Source organism: Ascidiella aspersa, chromosome 6, assembly GCF_963924565.1.
Source record: "Ascidiella aspersa chromosome 6, kaAscAspe10.2, whole genome shotgun sequence".
In the NCBI taxonomy this organism is placed as follows: Eukaryota; Metazoa; Chordata; class Ascidiacea; order Phlebobranchia; family Ascidiidae; genus Ascidiella; species Ascidiella aspersa.
In genome coordinates this window covers 24,572,250-24,581,323 of record NC_139452.1, presented here as the reverse complement: position 1 = coordinate 24,581,323, position 9,074 = coordinate 24,572,250, and positions in this window count along the sequence as shown.

Here is a 9,074-nt window from a genome sequence, read left to right as displayed (position 1 = left end):
TTATTTTCACTGTGCCACTGCCGCAGAGTTTGACTTAGTTTAGTGTTTTTTTTTTGTTGTTGTTCATATGTACTCCGAAGCCCGACCGGCGAAAGTGTTACTTTTTACTTTATTTCATGATAAATATACTGATTGCCAGTTTACGTCGAAATGGACTTTTTAATGTAGGTGTTTTTTAAGGTTGAGTTTTATGGGCTACCCCTTTCGTGCAAGAAAGAATTTGCTGGTACGTCCTTGGATTTGACTGAAGTGCACTTAAATAAAGCTTATTTGTTACCTTAGTTTTAAACAAATCCACCAAATCACCCTGGACTAGAGCAGTGTTTCTCAACCTTTTTCACCCTAGGGCGCACTCGTAAACCTTTTAAAACGCGGCGGCGCACCTGACGAGCGAGTCGCTGTTTTAAAACTGGATTGTCGGTCCGATAGGGGTTTGGGTATGTTATCTATTGGTCCTTTATCGATCTTATTCCGAACTGTCCTTTATTCCGATGTTGATGTTATTTTAATTTTGGTCTTATTGCTGGAATCCACTTTTAGTCGCAAATTCTAAAATAATACAGAATTTTTGTAACATTTTTTCCCATGGTCTCGCGGCGCACCGGTTGAGAAAGGCTGGACTAGAGGCCCGTTATCAAGCCTAAATAAAAGAATATTGTCAAAATTTTAAGTGTACTTTGGCTTAATATTCACGCGGGAGTTTAATAGAAGCAAAACACGAGTTTTTAAGTTATGGCGAGGGTGTTAAATGTGATGTATAAATTGATCTAAGGGCAATGCATATAAGTTGGAGAACCACTGCTCCATGGATACGTAGCTTGTTGTTAGAACAATAAAAAACAAACAATTTATGCTCACAGCTTTCGACAAAAACAACGTAACATTTAACACAAACGACAAACTTGAAAAATATCAAAATGTTATTATAGATTTACAGCGATTCGCGCTGCGGTTCCATACTTTAAATCTGATGCTTAGAGTTACAATACAAAAGCCGAAAACACTTTTTATTTGTACAACAATGAGCATGTATTGAATGGCCTGTGACATGCTTTCGCAATTTATAGGGCTTTTGTTTGGCAGTTTGAATGTCGGTATTTGAAGAGGTGTTTTTACAGTGCACCTCTTCAATACCGTGACGTTAGGTAAAATAATAATAGGCTGGTGATTTTCGACAATATGAGATGCCCGGAGACGAACTTTCGTTAACAGTTGATACTTTAAATCTGTTGGCTTTGGACTGCAACTGTCGACCTCAAAGAAAAAAGTTAAAACGAGAACTGTCAGTTAATTTACAAAGATTGGTAGGCTATTTTATCAGTCTTGAAATATAGTTAAGAAACTTCGTAATATTTGTTAAAATTATATGTTTGAGAATGGTTTAAATAGTATATGGTAGCCTACGGTAAGTCCTACTAAAGCTGTTTCATCGTTTTATTTTTATATAGGTAAATTATGTACAACTCTGCTTTATATCCCTATAGGTCACAATATATTTTAGTGGCTTAAGAGCAGCTTTGGATATTAGGCTACTAGACAGTATGCAAAAACATCTTCGATAAGCTAGAGTAGAAAGTCCTCTTCAAGAAACGAGTCGAGTTTTCTTAGTTGTGACTCGTGTTTTCACTGCTACTATTAATTGTTGATTTCGTTATTGTAGTGCAGATTGTTGATATACCGTATTGATGTAACTTACATTGTCGCAATGAAACAAATTATAAAACTTGTGCGCGATGCATTGGAGGTGTTGGGTCTCATAAACGACCCTTTGCAACGCAACAACATGAAACCTTGGTGGGAACACCTCCAACTTTTCTTGATTGCCCTAAAGTTGTTCAGCAGTGTGCTTGTTTACTGGTTAATAGAGAAGACTTGGAACATATATCCTGACGTCACTACGCTAACACATCGTCATGGAAAGAACGAAAGCACTTTCATTGTGTGCTACTACTGCGTATCACAAAACTTTAACCTTTTGTTATACTGGTCACTACCTGTTGTTATTGTCGTTCAAAGTTTGATATACTATTATATGGTTTATCGTTGGTCGACTAAGGAATCTGTCTGCATGGGCACAGCTCGATTTGCTGCAATTATAAATCTCCTTATGAAACGAGAACGACCACTTGGTACAGCAAATGATGACACTATTAACTTGATGAAACCTTTTTTCTATAGAAAGAAATCTGAAAATAATTCGGCCGAAATCCGGCACACGCCCACTACGGATATTTGTATGTCGTACCAGTCGAGAAATATGTCACTTGTATTATGTTTTTCTGGCATTAATGCCTATACCTTATACATAAATTGGTGCACCATTGCAAAGCGGGTATATTATTGTATAATCCCGCTCCATACCGCGACAAGCTTTATATGCATTACTTCGCAAAACGTCAGTACGAGTTGTAATCCTAATTACACTCTTGAAATACTTCCTACTGGATTAGTAGTAATAGTGCCGACAGTTATAGACTTAATTAACATATGTCTTATTACGTATTTTGTGGTCAGCTGCAACGACACGAATGACGTGACTTTCCTGCTTGAAATGTACAAAAACGCATATCGCTATTACGATCCCGCAAATGTTGAATTGCTATCCTCCGCTCACCTTCTAGAAGTAAACTTGATCAAGTTAATGAAAGAAGTACAAGAATTGTTGGACAAGGCCGTCACAGCAGACGATCATGGATCGCCTGATAAGCACAAAACAGTTGTCGCATCTATCAAAATTTTTAGAAGTAAATTTGAACAAGATAATGAAAGAAGTACAAGAACGATTGGACAAGGCCGTCACAGCAGAACAGTTGTCACATCTACAAAAAAGGGCAATTAAGGGCAACGACGATTTACATTGCACTTGTTGTGGCGCCTTATTAAAGAAATTAAAGCTTTACTAAAACTGTTAAATAATAGTTTTGTGTGTTTACGAGTATTGCAAAGAAAAACAAGTCGATTACGACCGGAATTTTTATCCTCGTGCTAATTGTTTACACCGTTTAACATTTTTGTATATCCGTATTTAAGAGTTTAGTCATTGTTTTTTCCTTCTGTTCGTTAAAATAAAAGATTTGCCATCCTGATATAATTATTCCCGTTGTATAATTATTCCCGTTGTCTAGAAGAACTGTGTAATGCCTTGTAGCCTATCAATCTAACTTTTCCAAATCGCATTTTGCCTTATGTATTACAGGTTAATTCATTTTAATACACTTACAGTAATGGAATCCCTGTAAAATGGTCCTCAGTCAGTCAGTGCAAAAAAAAAGAATATATGCAAAAATATTTGTTTCGGTGCGAGTTTCGCAGTTTGACAAACGCTGCCCTTGGGTTGTTTAAAACTTTTAACTGCCGTATCACGCTTTTGGGTATTTGCTTAAGGTTATAACAGACTGTGCCCTGCGCAGGATCACGTGCTTGAATGGCATTCGTTGAACGATGTCTATTGAGCCTAATTAGGTAATTTTAACTTTTCATAGGGTTAAAGATTTTTCTTTTTTGACTAGATTACGCATTTTCCTGAATATTACGCAATTCGAACAATTAATGTTGCCACACGAGCCGCATCCTTCTAACGTTATTTCCGCCTTGACTTTGAGTTAAAGTCTTCAGAAAAATGACTTTACCTATATTACTATGTTTATATTGAAATTAATTTTTATGAAAAATGTTTTTTGTAGGGCTCAAGCTACCTTGATTGTTATGCGTAAAAACATGATTTAGTTTCGTTTTTGGTGTGTGCTATAAAAATATTTCGTAGAGTGCAATGAATTGAGTAATTGTTAATAGTTTAACAATCGACAGTCGTTGATATTTGATCGTATAAATGACGTCCTTTTAAAATCGGATCCGGCGATTGTACTGTTTAGATAAAATATCGGACATCGGTAAATGAATAAAGTATACCAGGTATCAGACATCTCTATAGTTTTAACGAGTATCACAAAAAGGAAGCTTTTTCAGGTTTTATCAAAAAGGCTGAAAGGTATTTTCTGAAACTTAAAATTTCGATATGCAATGCATCATCAAACACGGATATCGGGATAGTTTTTCCTTACGACCTCGCAAACTGTAAAGCAGTGGTTCTCAACTAGGATGCCGCGGCACTCTAGGGCAGTGCTCCGCAACCGGTGTGCCGACCATGCCAGGTGTGCCGCGACATTCCCGGAGGTGTTTACTTGCGTTTATTCATTTTATTTAATCGTTCTTTTTACAGTACAATTGAACGAAAATGGTAGCCTATATCAAGCCAGGAATTTTAAACTTATGTAATAATCAAGGTGTACCTTATAAATTTTCCATAATATTTAAAACTAAAATCTACGTTACGTCAATCTCCGGAAGTCGGAATTCAAAACAGTTGTTTAACTATAACTCATTAACACAGGTATAAATATGCAGCAATTGTTTTCTTACCACAATAGAATAAGATCTAAAATCTCCTACAAATACCTAAACCTGTCAGAATAAGTTCAAAGTTCATGGGAATTAGGCCTATTAAAGTCGACGTTTGGGCGCTCTAATTGGAACGGCGGTTTGGGCGCCGTTGGAGAGCCGCTGTTTTCACATTGTGTTGTTTTCCCCTTTTGGGGGGTTAGTGTTTGGCAGTCTAAAGGGTGGGGTTGGAAATTAAGGGAGGGTTTGAATTAATAGAAGAGTTAGTGATGAATTAAGGGGTTGGGTTTAAGGTTTGGTAAAATGTTGTGTATGCCTATAGGACTTATATCGATTTAAACGTTAATACAACTATTAGGTATAGTATAGTCCTATTTTGGTCTTATTCGGAGGTGTGTTTTATACCGGAGTTTATGTTGTTCTAATTTCGGTCTCATGGCTGAAGTCCCTGCGGCCGCCTTAAGATGTTTGAGGAAGACCGTAAAAACAGAAGATAAAAGAGTTTGAAACGTCAATTATCAGCGCCTACGGCGCGCTTAATCAAAAGTCGCCGATTTTCCCTGGGCAGCCTGGAATATTGCTTTTGTTGTCTCTTGTCGATCTTCATATATTTCGTAGGTGTGCCGTCGATTATTTTTAGCTCTGTTGGTGTGCCGCAAGTGAAAAAAGGTTGCGGAGCACTGCTCTAGGGTGCCATTTTTAACGCTCAAGGTTGCCGAGAGATATTTCAAATTCTTTAGGATTGCAATTTTTGCTCTATCGGTAAGCTTCTTCATACAAATTTTTGTGTACGATAAATGTGCAAAAAATTAAAAAGTTTTTTTTCAACCTTGACGTTACACAGTTGATGTGCTGTTTCAATCTCGTTTATTGTAACGTTACAGCTAACCACTCAGCAAACTACGAGCAAGGGTGCCGCGAACTATTCATAATTTCTGTATAGGGTGCCACAAGCCAAAAAAGGTTGCATAACACTGCAGTGTAAAGCCAACGATTCCAACGAGGGTGGTACACTTTCACCCGATTAACTTTTAGGTGCACGCGTCACCGGGGGCCATGTCACGGTGCCTGGAACCGCAAACAAATCGCTAATAGGCCGTAAAAACTCGGACTGTTTTTTATTGCCTTGCTAATGCGCTCGACGCCTGGCGCGCCGAACGAGAAATGCTCAAGAACAAACCGTCGCCGATAGTGCTTGTTTGGCATCCACCTCGTTTAAAACCGCCCAGTCGTCGTCACACCATTGTTAGGCTGGCGTAATCGAATAGTTGGGGCACTTTAATGTCCCGTCACCGTGCTTAAACGACGGGCACCGACACGAACTGTCACGCAAACGCAAAAAAACAGCAGTGCGTTTGTTGAAGTTTATCACGCGCAATTTACACCATTCTTGTAGTGGTGATTCGGTATATGCAGGACTATAAAGCCTTTCGAACTAATTTAGCCTCCTGCCAGAACTGCTCTCCAAAGTTGGGCTTGCTACGTTTGTAATGTTAACTATTATACTGACTTCAAAAGTGCTACTGTATAGGGCTTTAAAATAAAAATATGTTTAAATGCAATTTTCGCTTTTCTTGGGCTTAATAGTTGAAAGGAGAAAATAGAAAACGGTATGTAGGTATTGTGCTGATTTTAAAGCGGTTGACAAAAACACCCAAGCATTGAAAACACGCACAAAATAATAGCCTAAAAAATTACGATTAATGCGTTTCGCTCGTTGACAATTTGTAAGTTTAAACGTCGTTTCCTTGAAAAAGTCATGTTGACATTTTTTTTTTTTACTGTACAATCGTAGAGGACCGATTTTTAAAAACAAGAAATTGATAGAAATATTTTTTTAGACTTCTCATGGGTGCTCGTAATTTCGTTCCTTGGGTTATGGTGCTTTATTTATTTCTGAAAACAAAATCGCTAATTAGCACTATAACACCCTTAGAAGGTAAATACTCTGTTAACGAAATAAAAAAAAATATCCTTTTAGCCCTTATAAGAACAGTAATATAATTAACTTAAAAACAATAACCGTAATTTATATTATTTTATTTTTAGGTTTAATTTATTTTTTAATCTAGTTTGTGTTGTGTTTGATTGGTTCTACTTATCTGAAAATATCCTATAAACTTGCTTTAATCGACGTACCTTCTGTTGTGATCGTACGATTTTTCTTTGAAATTGTCCTGTTAATTTTCGAAAGCTATAGACAAAAACGAAGTTTAATTTTGTCATTAATTTATGACGTCATTTGAAAAAAATCATGCCGATCAAGGTCCACGCAAACCGAAATATTTTTTAGAAGTCCGCGTTAAAAAAAACTTGAAGAACCCCATACTGAGTTGCTGTTACCATTAAGACTTTTAGGCTAATTGCTAGAGTCAAATAAAAGATACCGTCGAGTTAGTTAGGAAAAATTGAAACCAAATGGCCAAAAATTTCTTGGAAAAAAAATTACACGAACTTCTTACACAAGTCCACAGTTACTTAAAATCAATAAAAAAAAGATTTAAAATCGATAAATATCAAAAAATAGTGCTACATTGTAGGCCCCCATGTGCCATGCGGGCCGTTTGTTGTTAGGGTTCAATTTCAACCAAAACACACTTCCGTTTATCCCAGAAACCTATTAGACATAAAAAGTACTCAAGCAGTTTAAAAATGTCAAGTTTGGCTGAGAAGTGTATCGCCTTGATGGCGGCGTTAGCAGTTTTGGGGAGCAGCGAAGGGCAACAGTGCTACAACATGCCACCGATTCCAACCAGCGAAAGAGCTACTGATATCAGCGTACGGAACATTGTTTACGTCAAGGTGAGATTGGCAGTTTCCATATAGATGTATAGGCAGCATTTTAAACGTTTCGAATAACTTTTATTTATTTTCATCGTTCTGATACCTACTTTCATATTTTCTTTGGTATTCATCAATCTTGTTGTTCTATTATTTGGATTGAAAATCTCAATTAACCCGACAGTTGGACACATAAGATAATCACCAAAAACGAGATTTTTTTCAACATTTCCATGATTATCTTAACACTGGAGATCATTGTTATGAGGTTACTGCCAACATATATGCATTTAAAGTGGGGTGTTCTGCCAAAATTAATTTCATTGCGTCACGCAGCAAAAAAGTTTTGATCTTTTAGGTATAGCCTAAAACAGTGGATCTCAACCTTTAATGCTTCGTGGCCCCCTTAGATAGGCTCTCAACCCACGTGCCCCCCTGCTTATAAAAAAAACCTATAGCATTATATTTACGTGGTTCTATGAATTGAGAAACCCGGGCCTAAAATTTAACGATTTCGCACTAAATTTTAAACATACATCAGCGCAGATATTTGCTTTACATTGTTACAAATCAAGCATATAGCGTCGACTGTTGAGGGTATAATGCACTGATATTTCACCTTCGTGCTTATCCTTAACGGACAGATTCTCAAGTATGCCATGTGTAATTTTAAAAAAATATGGACGATTCGTATTACAAACAGGCTTGCAGCAAAACACGCTATACTTGAATGTACACAATATCTATTAGATCAGGGATCCACAAATAGTTACCCGCGACCACAAAATTGGGTATTTTTTGCCTATTTTAACAAAGTGAATGCAAATTTTTCTAATTATATTTCTAGGATGCCCCATTAAATTGCTTTAACCCAAAGCGTCATCACACCCTCGAAATTAAAATTTTGGGAAAATCAAACGATATATAAAGCGCTGCGCGCTAATCAATAATCAATAAAACCGTTTTAGCTTTTGTATTGCAGGCAGGTAACACTTGTCCAAATCTTAAATCTTAACAAAACACACTACATGTCTAGTGTTGATAAGGTTACTTTTGTGACGTCACGGTATGACGTAACTTGGTGACATCATCGCTAAAAAGTGCCATGTTTGGTCGTCAAAAAGACTATTACGTACATTCCCAGTAATTATAACAGTAAGCAAAGTTCCAGATTATGGATGGGGTTTATGGGGCTGAAATCCCATAGAAGCATCGAGGATAAATAAGTTCCTAAGTCGCTTTTTTAAAGGGATTGTGACGTCCATATGACACAGATTTATCATTATAAATTTGATATATTTTACTTGAGGTATTACCAGTGTTGTAAACAAGTCATTTTTGAATTTTTTTGAAATCACAGTAAAGTTCAGTAGAAAGAGAGTGGCCCAAATAATAGATAAAAGATTCATTCTTTTATTAGCAAACGTTTCGGCAATTTCTTTTGCCATCATCAGTGCAGTAAGTGAGGCTAAGATAAAAACGAGTCACTATATATACGCTCGGACGTTTTAGAACGTTATATAAACAGAAAAGGAAGTCGCAAAGTAACGGAGATAAGAACTGCAACGAAAAATTACATCAGTAAGGCGAAAGTAGGGCAAAGATAAGACAATGAGGTCAATGGGAAGCAACAGATACACGTAAGAGGGAATTAGTAATAAATTAAAAATGAAATATGGACACGACGATGGAATTGCGCGAATATACCATTTAAGTATTAAACAAATACAGGGGGACTGAGACCGTGTCAACATTGAGAGCGGGCTTGTGCTGCTGTATAAGCAGCGACTCCAACAGAAGGAGGCGGTAGCGGTCTCGTGCCGAGCCCAAAATCTCTGGGGAAGTGAAGTCCACTCGGTGGTTAGGATTGCTCTGCAAATGTTTGCAAACTTCGG